This window comes from Tachyglossus aculeatus, chromosome 12, assembly GCF_015852505.1.
Source record: "Tachyglossus aculeatus isolate mTacAcu1 chromosome 12, mTacAcu1.pri, whole genome shotgun sequence".
Classification (NCBI taxonomy): Eukaryota; Metazoa; Chordata; class Mammalia; order Monotremata; family Tachyglossidae; genus Tachyglossus; species Tachyglossus aculeatus.
Window position 1 is genome coordinate 8,536,451 of NC_052077.1, and position 14,206 is coordinate 8,550,656.

Sequence of the window (14,206 nt, forward strand, 5' to 3'; positions counted from 1 at the left end):
TACGAGGAAGTCATTGGTGACCTTACAGAGTGCGGTCTTGGGGGAGTGAAGGAGTGGAAAGTCTGACTGTAGTGAGTCGGGAAGAGAATTGGGAGAGGAATTGAAGGAGTGAGGATATGCAACCTATTTCTGGAGTTTGGCTAGGAATCAATGGATGATGATGATGATGATGGTTGTGGTATTTGTTAAGCACCTACTAGGTTCCAGACACTATACTAAGCTTTGGGGTAAATACAAGCTCAGCAGGTTGGATACAGTCCCTGTCCCACAGAGGGCTCAGTCTTAACCCCCATTTTACAGATGAGGAACCTGGGGCACAAAGAAATTAAGCAAATTGCCCAAGTTCACACAGCAGACAAGGGGCAGAGCTGGGATTAGAGCCCAGGTTTTCTGACCCCCAGGACTGTGCTCTTTCCACTAGGCCATGCTGCTTCCTTAAAATCAGTGGTATTTAATCAATGGTATTTATTGTGCACTTACTGTGTGCAGAACACTTTACTAAGAAGTCGAGAGAGCTCACTACAATAGTGTTGGTAGACTTGTTCTTTGCCCTCAAGGGAGCTAATAGACCAGAGGGGAAGACCGACATTAATATAAATAAATTACAAGCATGTATGTTAGTGCTGTGGGGCATTGGGGGGGGATATCAAGGATTCATTCATTCATTCATTCAATCGTATTTATTGAGCACTTACTGTGTGCAGAGCACTGTACTAAGCGCTTGGGAAGTACAAGTTGGCAACATATAGAGACGGTCCCTACCCAACAGCGGGCTCACAGTCTAGAAGGTAAAGGATCTAAAGAGCGTGGAGCCAAATGCATGGGTGAAGCGGAAGGAAGGGGGAGTAGAGGAAATGAGGGATTAATGGGGGAAGGTCTCTTGAAGAAATTATTATTTTAGGAGGGGAAATGAGGGATTAATGGGGGAAGGCCTCTTGGAGAAATTATGATTTTAGGAGGATTTGGAAGAGAGTGTGGTGGACTGTTGAATATGAGGTGGGAGGGAGTTTCAGGCCAGAGGAAGGTTTGGACAAGGGGTCATCGGCCAGATGGATGAGATTGAGGTGCAGAAGGTACATTGATGTTAGAGGGGCAGAGTGTGTAGGTTAGTTTGTAGAAGGAAATCATCCCAGTCTTAGGAGGGGGAGAGCTGATTGAGGATCTTAAAGCTGATGGGCAGGAATTTCTGTTTGATGTGAAGGTGGATGGGCAACTGTTGGAGGGTCTTGAGGAGTGGGAAAACATGGCCTGAATGTTCTTGTAGAAAAATACTCTGGGCAGCAGTAAAGTTGGTAGACACGATCCCTGCAAACTAGGAACTTGCAGTCTAGTTGGGAAGCAGAGAAATGGAATGATGAGTGGATGAGGGTGATGGGCTTGGTTGGGCTTCTTTAAGCCCGTGCCCCATCACTATCCCAAATGTCCCGCTTGCCTTCTTGACAAGGTTTGAACAGCATGTTGCCCTGCTGGCAGATTTCAGTGACAGCCTTCAGCCTACTCTGGGGCTGCTGTTAATATAAAGGAATTTGCTAACTCTGCTGCTATGATCCATATTGGCTTCATTTCTTAATAATAATAATAAAATGATGGTATTTAAGCACTTACTATGTGCAAAGCCCTGTTCAAAGCACTGGGGGGATACAAGGTGATCAGGTTGTCCCACGTGGGGCTCACAATCTTAATCCCCATTTTACAGATGAGGTAACTGAGGCACAGTGAAGTTAAGTGACTTGCCCAAAGTCACACAGCCGACTGGTGGTGGAGCCGGGATTAGAACCCATGACCTCTGACTCCCAAGCCCCTGCTCTTTCCACTGAGCCACGCTGCTTCAAAAAAAACCAGGCATGTTAAAAAAGGGAGTGTTAGAAGTGGGATTCGAACCCACGCCTCCATTCGGAGACCAGAAGCCCCAACTAAGGGAAGTGTTAACTTGAGTCTGGTGCCTCAGACCACTCGGCCATCCTGACACCTTCTTGGGTGTGTGTTTCCAGACCACAAAATAGACTCTGTGTCCCTAGTCTATTTTAGTGTTCATCTCCCCCATAGCCTGTAGGCTCCTTGGGGCCAGGAATCATGTCTGCCACCACTTTTGTATTGTACTTTACCAAGTGCTTAGTACAGTGCTCTGCACACAGTAAGTGCTCAATAAATACTGATTGATTATAGAGTGATTGTATAGCTTATTTAAAGACTTTCAGTGAACTTTGAGCCTGTTAAATCAACAGTTTTCCATATAACAGGAATTGTATTCTAGTATGAGCATCCAGTCCCCTTTGTTGAATCCTCAAGCTTTGCAGGATACAGTGGATCGCATGACACTGGACCTCCTGGCTCTATGAACTCTTGTTAATACCTGTTCTCCCTTCTACTGAGACTGTGAGTCCCTTGTGGGACCTGATTATCTTGTATCTACCCCAGCACTTAGTACCATACTTGGCACAGAGTAAGCACTTAACTGATACCATTATTATTATTATTATTATTGGTTTGGGGAAATTCCATTGGGTTTGGGAGAAGGGTCAGTCTGATACGATAGGCTGTATCATCATATAACAGCTTCAGGCTCAGTACTCTGCATCCTTAAATATTTTCTGGGGCTAAATAGAATTGACATTCAGAGCTAGTGAAGCTGGGAGGTTGCCCCAGGGGTCTACCCATACAGAGTCCCTGATTTTCCTTCCTGGTACCCCAGATTTCTTGAAGGGGGGCACCAATTGGAAGAAAAATCCCATTGGACATTCTGGGAAGAAATTCCGGCTAAGGGGACTTGAAGAAAGAAGCTAGTGTTTCAGTCTACAGCAAGTTATTCTGCTCCTTAGTTGCATGTCCTGTTTCAACTATTTCCCAGAAAGAACCGAATCCCGGTAGAAATAGTGTACCAAGGATGCTGCTTGCTAACCTTTGCAGGATCTAGTGGAGAGAGTGTGGAAAGAGTGTGTGGCTGGGAATCCTGAAACCCTGGATTCCTGCTCTGCCACCAGCCTGCTGACCTTTGGCCAGGTCGTTTAGCTTCTCTCTGCCTCAGCCTCAGGTTCCTCCTTTGCAAAATGGGGATAATAGCTATCTCTCAATCCCTCACAGGCCTGTTTTCAGGAAAAAAAAGAGATGTGATGTGAAAGTTGTTTTGGGTTTTTTGGGGGGGTACTTATTAAGCGCTTACTATGCATCAAGCACAGTTCTATTCACTAGGGTAGATACAAGCTAATCAATCAATCAGTCAATCAATCAATCAATCATATTTATTGAGGGCTTACTGTGTGCAGAGCACTGTACTAAGCACTTGGGAAGTACAAGTTGGCAACATACAGAGATTGTCCCTACCCAACAGTGGGCTCACAGTCTAGAAGGAGGAGACAGAGAACAAAACAAAACATATTAACAAAATAAAATAAATAGAATAGATATGTACAAGTAAAATAAGTAAATAAATAGAGTAATAAATATGTACAAACATATATACATATATACAGGTGCTGTGGGGAAGGGAAGGAGGTAAGGTGAGGGGGAGGAGGGGGAGAGGAAGGAGGGGGCTCAGTCTGGGAAGGCCTCCTGTGGGACGCAGTCCGTATCCCATTCATTCATTCATTCATTCATTCATTCATTTATTCATTCATTCAATCATATTTATTGAGCCCTTACTGTGTGCAGAGCACTGAACTAAGCTCTTGGGAAGTACAAGTCAGCAACATACAGAGACGGTCCCTACCCAACAACGGGCTCACAGGCTAGAAGGGGGAGAAAGATAACAAAACAAAACATGTAGACAGTTGTCAAAACCATCAGAACAAAATCGTCAGAACAAAATCGTCATCCCACATGGGGCTCACAGGCAAGTACGAAGAAGAACACATATTGAATCCCCATTTTACTGATGAGGGGACTGAGGCACATAGAAGTGATGTGACTTGCCCAAGGTTACACAGCAGGCAAGTGGCAGAGCAGCGATTAGAATCCAGGTTCTCTGGCTCCCAGGCCTGTTTTATTCACTAGGCCATGCTGCTTTTTCACTTTGGCAAAATAAAAGCACCATGCAAAAACAAGGCATTATTATGAAATGTAGTTTCAAAGTTAACTAGCATTAAGAACCTGGGTAATCATTTATATTGTAAAGGGGAAAAGAAAATATGTTCTCGCTTGCCTTTAAGTACCATAACTCACATGCTAAAAACAATTTGTAAAACGGTTTTAAAAGGCAATATTTTCTTTTCACTAGACTCAGCTAGCTCAGACTACCTACATTTTATATTACAAAATGACTATATCCAGGAACTGAAAAGGAAATCACCATAATTTTTATAAAGCAAATCACAAGTAGGTGTCTGCTATCCGCAGCGATAAGGGATAGCATGTAGCTCTCGTAAACTTAAAGCTATAGGCAAATAGCTTAGTGTATTTCACTTTTAATGAATTACAGCAGTAAGGCCCAGTATTTGATAAAGCCCAAGGATTAGTATGAGGACTAGGCTCATTGCTGTATTACATGGAGATACAAGGAAGCAAAATGGGTATTCTCTCTCCCTAAGTATTCTTGCTTGGACTTCCTAGAGATTGTCTGACCTTTTTATTTTTAGAAACAAATTAACTTGGAAAAGGAGACAAATCACACCTTCTAGCGATTTCTCATACTAAGCAGCCTTTTTATGTGACCTTTTCAGTTTGTCTCTATTGCCTTTCTGCCTAGTCTAGGCCTTCTTGTATTGGATCATTTTTCAGCAGTTGGGTAACACAATGGGAGGAAACTAACATGAGCAGCATGTCAATAAAAAAACAAGCAATGTTAATACTTTAAAGACTCAGCTACCCCCAGAACTTTCCCAAAATGGAGAAAAACAAAGGCAATTGGCTAGCTAGAGGTGGGCAGATATGGCAAAATGAAGAGAGAATTTTGGAATGATTCTGGGGCAAACCTAATGGGAGGCTGAAAAAACTTCATGGACTCACTCCCCAGTGTCGGTAATGCTAACCGTACTGTCCTAACGTCTCCTTCGACGTCGTCACGAAAGCCGGATTCATGGAGGTAGAGCTGAGGTAAGGGTGGGGCTCCATGCGGAAAATGGAAAAATGGGCCACAGGGCATCCTAATAATTCATCCCTCTGTGCCCTACCCGCACTTATTCTCTTACCAGACCCTCCAACTGGTCTGTTCCGGCTCACTTCCACTCCTGCCATTCACTGGCTTTTAAAGGGGAATTCATTCATTCAGTTCATTCAATCATATTTATTGAGCGCTTACTGTGTGCAGAGCACTGTACTAAGTGCTTGGGAAGTACAAGTCGGCAACATATAGAGACGGTCCCTACCCAACAACGGGCTCACAGTCTAGGATGGGGAGACAGACAACAAAACAACATGTAGACAGGTATCAAAATCATCAGAACAAATAGAATTAAAGCTATATGCATAGGAATGAAAGGTCTCTGACTGGATTCAGTCATGGGAGAAGGAGAAGGGCTGATCACTTCCAGAGGGATTCCTGCTCCAACCTCATTTGCAAAGGGAAGGTTGCAAGAACATTTACCAAGCCTCAGTTGCATTGGGATGAAAAGAAGTGTAAACTCCTTATGGGCAGAAGACGTGTCTACCAACTGTGTTATATTGCACGCTCATTCATTCATTCAATCGTATTTATTGAGCACTTACTGTGTGCAGAGCACTGTACTAAGCACTTGCTCTCTCAAGCGCTTTGTCTGGTGCTCTGCACACAGTAAGTGCTCAATAATATCACTGACTGGTTGATTGAAGTGACCTCAGACTTAATGATGACCAAAGTCATTATATGTTTTTATAAAAACTAGTCCTGTGAATTATGCTAGAATTGTGTTGTAACTGACAAGTGTACTTTTCATTGTGACATTAGTGGCCTGCCCAACTATAACCCCTTCTCCCCATTTTTAACGCTTAGAACAGTGCTTGGCACATAGTAAGTGCTTAATAAATGCCATCATTATTATTATTATCTTTAGTGCACTCAGTGGTGTCTGCAGCCCCTATTTTTATTATTATTATTATTACTACTAATGATAACAATGATTATCATAGTATTATCATTAATACTACTAATGATTAAACCCTTCATATGTGCCAAGAAGCAGAGTGCTGAGTGCCAGGGTAGATAAAATGCAATCAGACTAGATGCAGTCCTTGTCCAACACAGAGTTCAAAGTCTAAGGGGGAGGGAAAAACAGGTGTTTGAGCCTCATTTTACAGATGATGACAGAGAAGCATAGAGAATTTAAGTGACTGGCTCAAGGTTACACAGCAGGCAAGTGGTGGAGCCAGAATTAGAACCCAGGTCTCCTGATTCCGAGTCCCATGCTCTTGTGACTAAGGTCACATGTTTTCTCCCTGAACCTTCTCAACCCACTACAATAATAATAATTATGGCATTTTTAAAGCTCTTACTATTATGTCAAGCACTGTTCTGAGATCTGGGGTAGATACATTTAGTCAGGTCAGAGCCAGTCCCTGTCCCATCATGGGATTCACAGTCTAAATTGGTTGGAAGAAGGATTTAATCTCTGTTTAACAGATGAGATTACTGAGGCTCAGAGAGATGAAGTGACCTGCTGAAGGTCACACAGCAGACAAGTGGCAGAGCCAGGATGTTCTAATCTGACTCCCATGGCATGCTGCTTTACTACCTGGATTGAGTCTTCTTCCCTAGGTCCAAACGGCTCTCATTAAAGTCTTCACCTACCTCCTTTTGGCCACAGTTAAAGGACTCATCCCTATCTGAGCATTTTTGACCCCAAAGCTTCTTTGACACTGTTGATCACCCTCAACTCCTTGATTGCTGCTTTTGGTGTCAAGGATAATGTTCTCTCCCTGTTTCTCCTTCTATTTCCCCAAGTGCTCCTTATTTGTATACTTTAATTGTTTTCCTTTAATTGGAGAGCTCCTTTAAGACCCAGTTGTTGGTCCTTTTTTTTTCTTTTCATCCTCTTGCACCCTCTCCCTTGCGGCTGAAGGAAGTATCCTTAATAACTACCCCCTTCCCACCACCAAGAGCCCCGCTCCTCTTATTCATTCATTCAATCCTAATTACTGAGGGCTTACTGTGTGCAGAGCACTGTACTAAGATCTTGAGAAACACAATGCAACAGTAAAGAGGGACAATTCCTGCCCATAACGGGCTTATACTCTATGGCCTCCGGGATGGGGAGAAAAGCAGCTTCCTTATGCTCTTGGCCACCTCCCTCGATGCTGAGACAAGCATCTGTGGTAACCACTGTCTTCCCTCCCATCACCAGAGGTCCCTGCTCCCAGCCTTTCCCAGCGCCACAGCACTTATGTAATCTGTAACTTATCTGTAATTTATTTATATTATTGTCTGTCTCCCCCCCCATGCTAGGCCATAAGCTTATTTGGGTAGGGGATGTGTCGGTTATATTGTTATATCATACTGTCCCAAGTGCCTAGTACAGTGCTCTGCATACAATAAGCTCTCGATAAATACAACTGACTGACTAACCGGCATGCTCCGAGTTCACCAGGCAGGGGATAAAAGCTGATCCAGTGCATTCTCAGACCCTTCCGTCATCACTGAGAAAGGCACTGTGGAAACTGCTGCCTTTCCCCGTCCCTCGTCATGGCGTGGTCCATGTACACCCGGTGGGGGATTGAAGCTGTCCCCTCATTCTCTTGAACTCTCTCCTCACTGCTGAGAAAAACATCACGGTAACTGCCACCTTCCCTCTTGCCACAGAGGGTTCTGGCTTCCAGTTTACTCCCTCAATAATAATAATAATAATGGTGGTGTTTGTTAAGCACTTACCATGTACCATGTGCCAAGCACTGTTCTGAGCACTGGGGTAGATACAAGGTCATCAGGTTGTCCCACATGGGGCTCGCAGTTTTCACCCTCCATTTTACAGATGAGTGAACTGAGGCACAGAGAAGTGCAGTGACTTGCCCAAAGTCACACAGCAGACAAGTGGGATTAGAACCCACAACCTCTAACTCCCAAGCCCGAGCTCTTTCCACTGAGCCATGCTGCTTCTCAAGCTCTCGGACTCCTCTGTCACCAATGAGACTTTGAACCTGTTTTGTCTGTTGGTTTGTGAGCATGGTGTAATAGGACCTGGGTTCTAATCCCACCTCCATCACCTGTCTGCTGTGTCACCTTGAGCAAGTCACTTAACTTCTCTGTGCCTCAGTTCCCTCATCTGTATATTGGAGATTAAGACTGTGAGCCCCATGTGGGACAGGGACTGTGTTGAACCTGATTTGCTTGTATCCATTCCAGTGTTTAGTAGAGTGCCCGGCAGATAGTAAGCACTTAAAAAATACAATTATTATTATATCACAATTTTTATCACTCCTGTTGTGTCTGTCTCTAATCCCTTCTCCCCACTTACATTTTTATACTGTGAGCCCTTTGAAGGATAGGGATCATGTCTATTTTTTTTATGGAATTTGTTAAACACTTACTATGTGCCAGGCACTGTACTAGCTGCTGGGGTAGATACAAGGTATTCAGGTTGGACACAGTCCATGTTCCACATGGGGCTCACAGTCTTAATCCCCATTTTACAGATGAGGTAACTGAGGCACAGAGAAGTGAAGTGACTTGCTCGAAGTCACACAGCAGACAAATGGCAGAGCCGGGTTTCAAATCAGGTCCTTCTGACTTCCAGGACCGGGCTCTATCCATTAGACTATGGGAAGAAAAAGTAAACCTAGCAAAATCCATGAAGAATGTCAGTCCCTTTGAGAGACTTTCACTCTATTTGGCCTTGAGGTAGGGAGGTGGTATAGTTCAGAGAGGTCAGAATTGACTATAGGAAGATGACTGTAAACTAACTGTGGGCAGGGAATGTGCTTGTTTGTTGTATTGTGATCTCCCAAGGGCTTAGTACAGTGCTGCGCTTAGTACAGTGCTCTGCACAGAGTAAGTGCTCAATAAACACGATCGAATGAATGAGGAATCTGCAGCAAAGGCAGGCAAAGGGCCGGGAGAGGGAGTGGTGGTGGTATTTATTAAGTGCTTAGCACATGTAAAGCAATATGCAAAGCAGTAATACCAAAAAAAAAAATCAGATCAGATCCAATCCTTTCCCAACCCAGAGCTCACAATCTAAGAGGTAAAGAGAGAGCAGGACTTTTTTTTAAAATCCCCAATTTACGGATGAGGAAACTGAAGCCCAGAGAGGTTAAATGACTTGCCCAAGGTCAGTCAGCAGGTTGGGGCAGAGCTGTATCCACAGAGCTCTGTTGGACTGGGAATAGAACCGATGAGCTGGAAAAAAAAGAGTTAAAACAGAAATCCGGGATAAAAGATGCTGGTTTTTTTTTTTGGGGGGGGGGTGTTCATTTGCATCTGAAATCACTTCCCTGACAACGGCTCAGTTGCTCGGTTTCCTAGACCCAACGGAGTGCTCTCAAATATCCGAAAAAGCCCCCGCTTTGGCCAAGCCCTGATGTCCACCCAGCCTGATGGTTTTCTCCGTCCAAATGGGAAGCGGCTGAGCTAAACGGTTGCCACCTGCCAGTGGCCAGGCGAAGCCACCCAAATGATGCAACGGGAGGGCTCAGAAGAACCAGGGCGGTGGGAGCTGTCACGTTCAGCCTGATCTGATGTCAGAGCAGATCATGTGGTGCTCTGCGGGCTGCCCGGAGTGGCCAGTGCAAAGCACATGGATTACAGAATCAGAGCCGTAATCGGAAAGTCCTGCTCCCGGGCCTCCAGATCCTAGGCAGCGGCTTTGCAGAGAGCAGAGCAGCTCCGGCTCTTCCCATCGCATCCCGCGAGACGCGCCCGGGCCCTGTATCGCTGCAGCTCGCAGTAAGTCCTCGCTTGGCAAGTGCTTTCTTAGTAAGCGCTCGCTTAGTAAAGTGCTCCTTAAGGGGATCTGCTTCCGAGCACGCCTGAGAGATGAGGGGGAAAGAAAGGAGGCTGGGAGGGGCTGGAGGGAAAGACTGCAGACCTTTGTGGAGCCCTGCCTTCCATCTGGAGCTGCTGGAGCCTTCCTCCCCTCTCCCTCCTGAAGGAAGGCAGAAGACACAGCCCAAGCCCTGATTTCTGTTCATTTCCCCAGTGGCTCTGCGGTGCATTTCTCACCCAAGGTGCCGCCGAGGGGATTTTATTTTTTTTTCCCGGCTCGGTCTCATTGAAATCATTTCAGATTTTGAAACTCTTGGGGGAGTGGAGATTCTCTGTAGGGAAGCTGGAAGCAAGAGAGGGAGAGGCTGCTTGGTTGAAGTGGGCTTGCCCATGTATTGATTCAATTTTGCTATTTTTCCTTGGGCACGGTGGCAGTGGGTGTGCCCACCTCTCTCCGCAGCTCACTCCAGGCGAGTGGGTGGTGGTGGAAGGGGGAGAGGGAAGCCAGCCTTTGAGCCCTAATCCCAGCCACCCCGAAAAGTAGAAGCAGAGAAGGGTTGAGAAGAAAGGTTCACAATGAGCAGCTCCCGTTCCCAGAGTGGAAGTCCTTTACAAAGGAATCCTGGCTTCCTCCCGTCTCTCAGCCAGACAACCATCCCCTTTCCTTAAGGGGATCCCAGTAAAATGAAAGGCGCTAGCTTCTGGACAGTCTCCCTTCTGAAAACTGCTGGAGAGGGACAACAAAATCAATCTCCAGCTCCAGGAACAGCAGAGCTCTCCATCGGCCCGAGGTGCTCTAGGTGTGGCTCTCGTTGCGGCTGGGGGAATGGACAGGTGACCTGTTGGTTTATCCCAGTATCCTAGGAGCTCGAGAGGGAACGTTGGTGAATGCAGTGCCTCTCTCACCCAGGTGGACTGGCCCTTCTTTCTGGTAACATGATGGAATTTGGGGCCAGTTCTCTTACTTTTGAAAGGCAAGAGGAAAAGTGGTCAGTGACAGATGTAAGTGCCCTGAGCACTTCCATCTTTACCCACCTTTGACTGCTCTGGCTAAAAACAGAGGTCTCCCTGAACGAAGAATCCCAGGGCAGTGGCGGGGTGGGGGTGGGACACTGTGGCTAGCAGCAGCATGGCTAGAGAAGCAGCGTGGCTCAATGGAAAGAGCACAGGCTTGGGAATCAGAGGTCATGGGTTCTAATCCCGGCTCCACCACTTGTCAGCTGTGTGACTTTGGGCTAGTCACTTCACTTCTCTGGGCTTCAGTTCCCTCATCTGTAAAATGGAGATTAAGACTGTGAGCCCCATGTGGGACAACCTGATTTACCTTGTATCCCCCCCGCCCAGGGCTTAGAACGGTGCTTGGCACATAGTAAGCACTTATAAAATGTCACAATTATTATTATTATTGACAGGGAGAAATGGCAGGGGAGGTACCCAGAAAGTTCCCAGAAAGCGTGAGCCACTCTACCTCTTCAGGCATCAATCAATGAATCAATCAATCAGTGGTATCTGTTGAGTATTTACCGTGTGCAGAGCGTTGTGTGAAGGCGTTGGGAGAGTACAACTCAACAGAGGTAGTAGACATGTGTTCTGCCCACAAGAAGCTTACAGCCTGGAGGGATCTCATTTAGGTCAGAGAACAGTAAATAATAATAATAAATAAATAATGATGGCATTTGTTAAGCGCTTACTATGTGCAAAGAACTGTTCTGAGCCCTGGGGAGGATACAAAGTGATCTGGTTGTCCCATGTGGGGCTCACAGTCATAATCCCCATTTTACAGATGAGGTCAGTGAGGCGCAGAGAAGTTAAGTGACTTGCCCAAAGTCACACAGCTGACAATTTGGCGAAGCCGGGATTTGAACCCGTGACCTCTGACTCCCAAGCCCGTGCTCTTTCCACTGAGCCACGCTGAACAGGCCATCATGGTGGCAAAGAGCAGTCTTTTCCCTGGTTCCCCTTTCATCGTGTAGGAAAGGTGGACTCTCCGACCAGGTGGCTAGTCCACCAAACTGGGTTAGACCTTGATGATAATGATGATGATGGTATTTGTTAACCACTTGCTATGTGTCAGGCACTGTAGTAAGCGCTGGGGTAGATGCAAATTAATCAGGTCGGGCACAGTCCCTGTTCCATGTGGGGCTCACAGTCTAAGTAGGAGGGAGAACAGATATTGAATACTCATTTTACAGGTGTGGAAACTGAACCCCAGAGAAGTTAAGTGACTTGGCCCAGGTCACACAGCGGGCAAGTGGCAGAGCCGGGGTTAGAACCGAGGTGCTCTGACTCCCAACCCACCAGGGCACGCTGAGGGTGATGGGGGTGTGATTTCCCCAGTCCAGAGGAGCGAAAGGCTACACTGCTCCCTCACCCCTGTTCTCTGACTGCCTCCTAAAGCAGTAATACCCGCTAGGGAGTGATTGGGATGGATGCCCAGAGTCCCTCACTTGCAGTATTCATAGATTGCTCAATCAACCGTATTTATTGAGTGCTTACCATGCGCAGAGCACTGTACTAAGCATCTGGTAGAGTACAATAACAATAGAGTTGGGAGATGTATTCCCTGCCCACAATGAGATTACAGTCTAGAGGGTGAGACAGACATGAATATAAATAAATGAACTATGGGTATATACATAAGTGCTGTGGGGCTTGGAGAGGGTTGAATAAAAGGTGTAAAATCCATCCCCCCCAACCCAGGAAGCACACAGGAGTCAGCAAGCTCACCCCAAAGATTCCCCAAGGGGTGCTCTCACTCTGCCCCTTAATAATAACAATAATAATGATTTTAATAATGGTAATAATAATAATAATGGCATTTGTTGAATGCTTACTATGTGCTAGGCACTAAGCTCTGTGATGAATAGAGGTGAATCAGGTTGGACAGGGTCTCTGTCCCACATGGAGCTCACGGTCTTAATCCCCATTTTACAGATGAGGTACGTGAGGCACAGAGAAGTGTAGTGACTAGCCCAAGGTCACACAGTACACAAGTGTCAGAGCCAGAACCCTGGTCCTTCTGACTTCCAGGCTGGTGCTCCAACCATTAGGCAGTGCTGCTTCAACATCCACTTTGAGAACTGTCCACTCAGGTTAACCCCTGGGCAGAACAGTAGCACCCCACAGAGCTCTCCCCTGCCCACAGAGAGGAATGTTCCTCCCCACAAAAAGCCCCTGAGAGATATGACTTTCTGGCTGCCAGCTCCTCTTCTTTCCAGCTGTGTGAGAGGGCTTAAAGAGGGAGGAAGAGAATCAATCAATCAATCGTATTTATTGAGAGTTTACTGTGTGCAGAGCACTGTACTAAGCACTTGGGAAGTACAAGTTGGCAACATATAGAGACAGTCCCTACCCAACAGTGGGCTCACAGTCTAAAAGGGGGAGACAGAGAACAAAACCAAACATACTAACAAAATAAAATAAATAGAATAGGTATGTACAAGTAAAATAAATAAATAGAGGAATAAATATGTACAAACAGAATAGGGCTAGGTGACTCATTTCAAACAGGCCTCCTTTAAGGTAAGGTCTTTAGATGGTGCCCAGGCTAAGTGGTCCATTATTCTTCTTGGAAGACATTAGTCAGTTACTGGAATGATTCCTCCACCCAATTACTACCTCCTCTGTTTTAATGCAGGTTATCTTCAGCTCTCAGCTCCAGCAGAATAGGAACATTTAAAAAAAAGAAAGAAATTTCCCCCAGATTCATTGCCCTGCTTCTGGCATTCATGAAGATGGCTTATAAACTCCATTATAACTATAAACTATGCCATTGACTCGGCTGTAACAATAATTGTGACAGCAAAATCACTGAACCAATGCAGGGAAAAATTTTGGTTTTATTCAGAAACGCACATGCAACTATACCTGTCTCTATTTTGTTTGAAAATGCTGTTCATTTGCTGACAAGCCTTTGCGTGGAACCTGAATTTTTGTCTTCCTCAGGCAGCAGTACATGTGAAGTGGTTAATAGAAAGATGAGGTAAAAAATTTCTTGTGCAATGCAGAGGGTGCAACGAGTTGCAACGAGGGGCCTGTTAACTCATTAATAGCCCGGGAAAAAGCTATGACATTTTGGCTTTCCCCGGAAAGCTGAAAGGAGATGAGAATTTTTACGTGCCCCATCTTCAGTAGGTAGTCCTGTGAGCCACACCCTCATTCAGCCTTTTCTTTCCTGGTCTCTCTTTGTGGTTACAAAGAGATGTGGTTCTCAACCTTTCTGGTATTTAATTGCCTTATTCACCTTCATTTTTCTTCCTCGCTGGATTACTGACCCCAGAACAAGAGGTCAGAACCTTGCAATGCGTGTTGGGTCTGTAAGACAATTTCCAAGATAATACAGCCATAGCTTGCCCTGAGACAACAAACGAATGTCCAGCTGCT

The 14,206-nt window shown here is 45.6% G+C and overlaps 1 protein-coding gene and 1 non-coding gene across 3 annotated transcripts in view; one reads left to right on the top strand and one right to left on the bottom strand.

Annotated features, from left to right (window-relative positions):
* ANK2 (ankyrin 2) overlaps positions 1-14,206 on the top strand; it is a 593,212-nt gene that overhangs the window by 55,300 nt on the left and 523,706 nt on the right. The window contains exon 1 of one of the 2 annotated variants that reach the window (XM_038755380.1): positions 9,480-9,784. The exons of the other annotated variant lie outside the window; for it this stretch is intronic. The gene's annotated coding sequence lies outside the window, so the exon portion shown is untranslated. Of the gene's footprint in view, positions 1-9,479; positions 9,785-14,206 lie in introns of those variants that run through there. 2 annotated transcript variants of the gene reach the window in all.
* On the bottom strand, positions 1,861-1,967 carry TRNAL-CAA. The gene is made up of 2 exons: positions 1,930-1,967; positions 1,861-1,906 (listed from the first exon to the last, which is right to left on the bottom strand). It is a non-coding gene; the product is annotated as a tRNA-Leu (tRNA).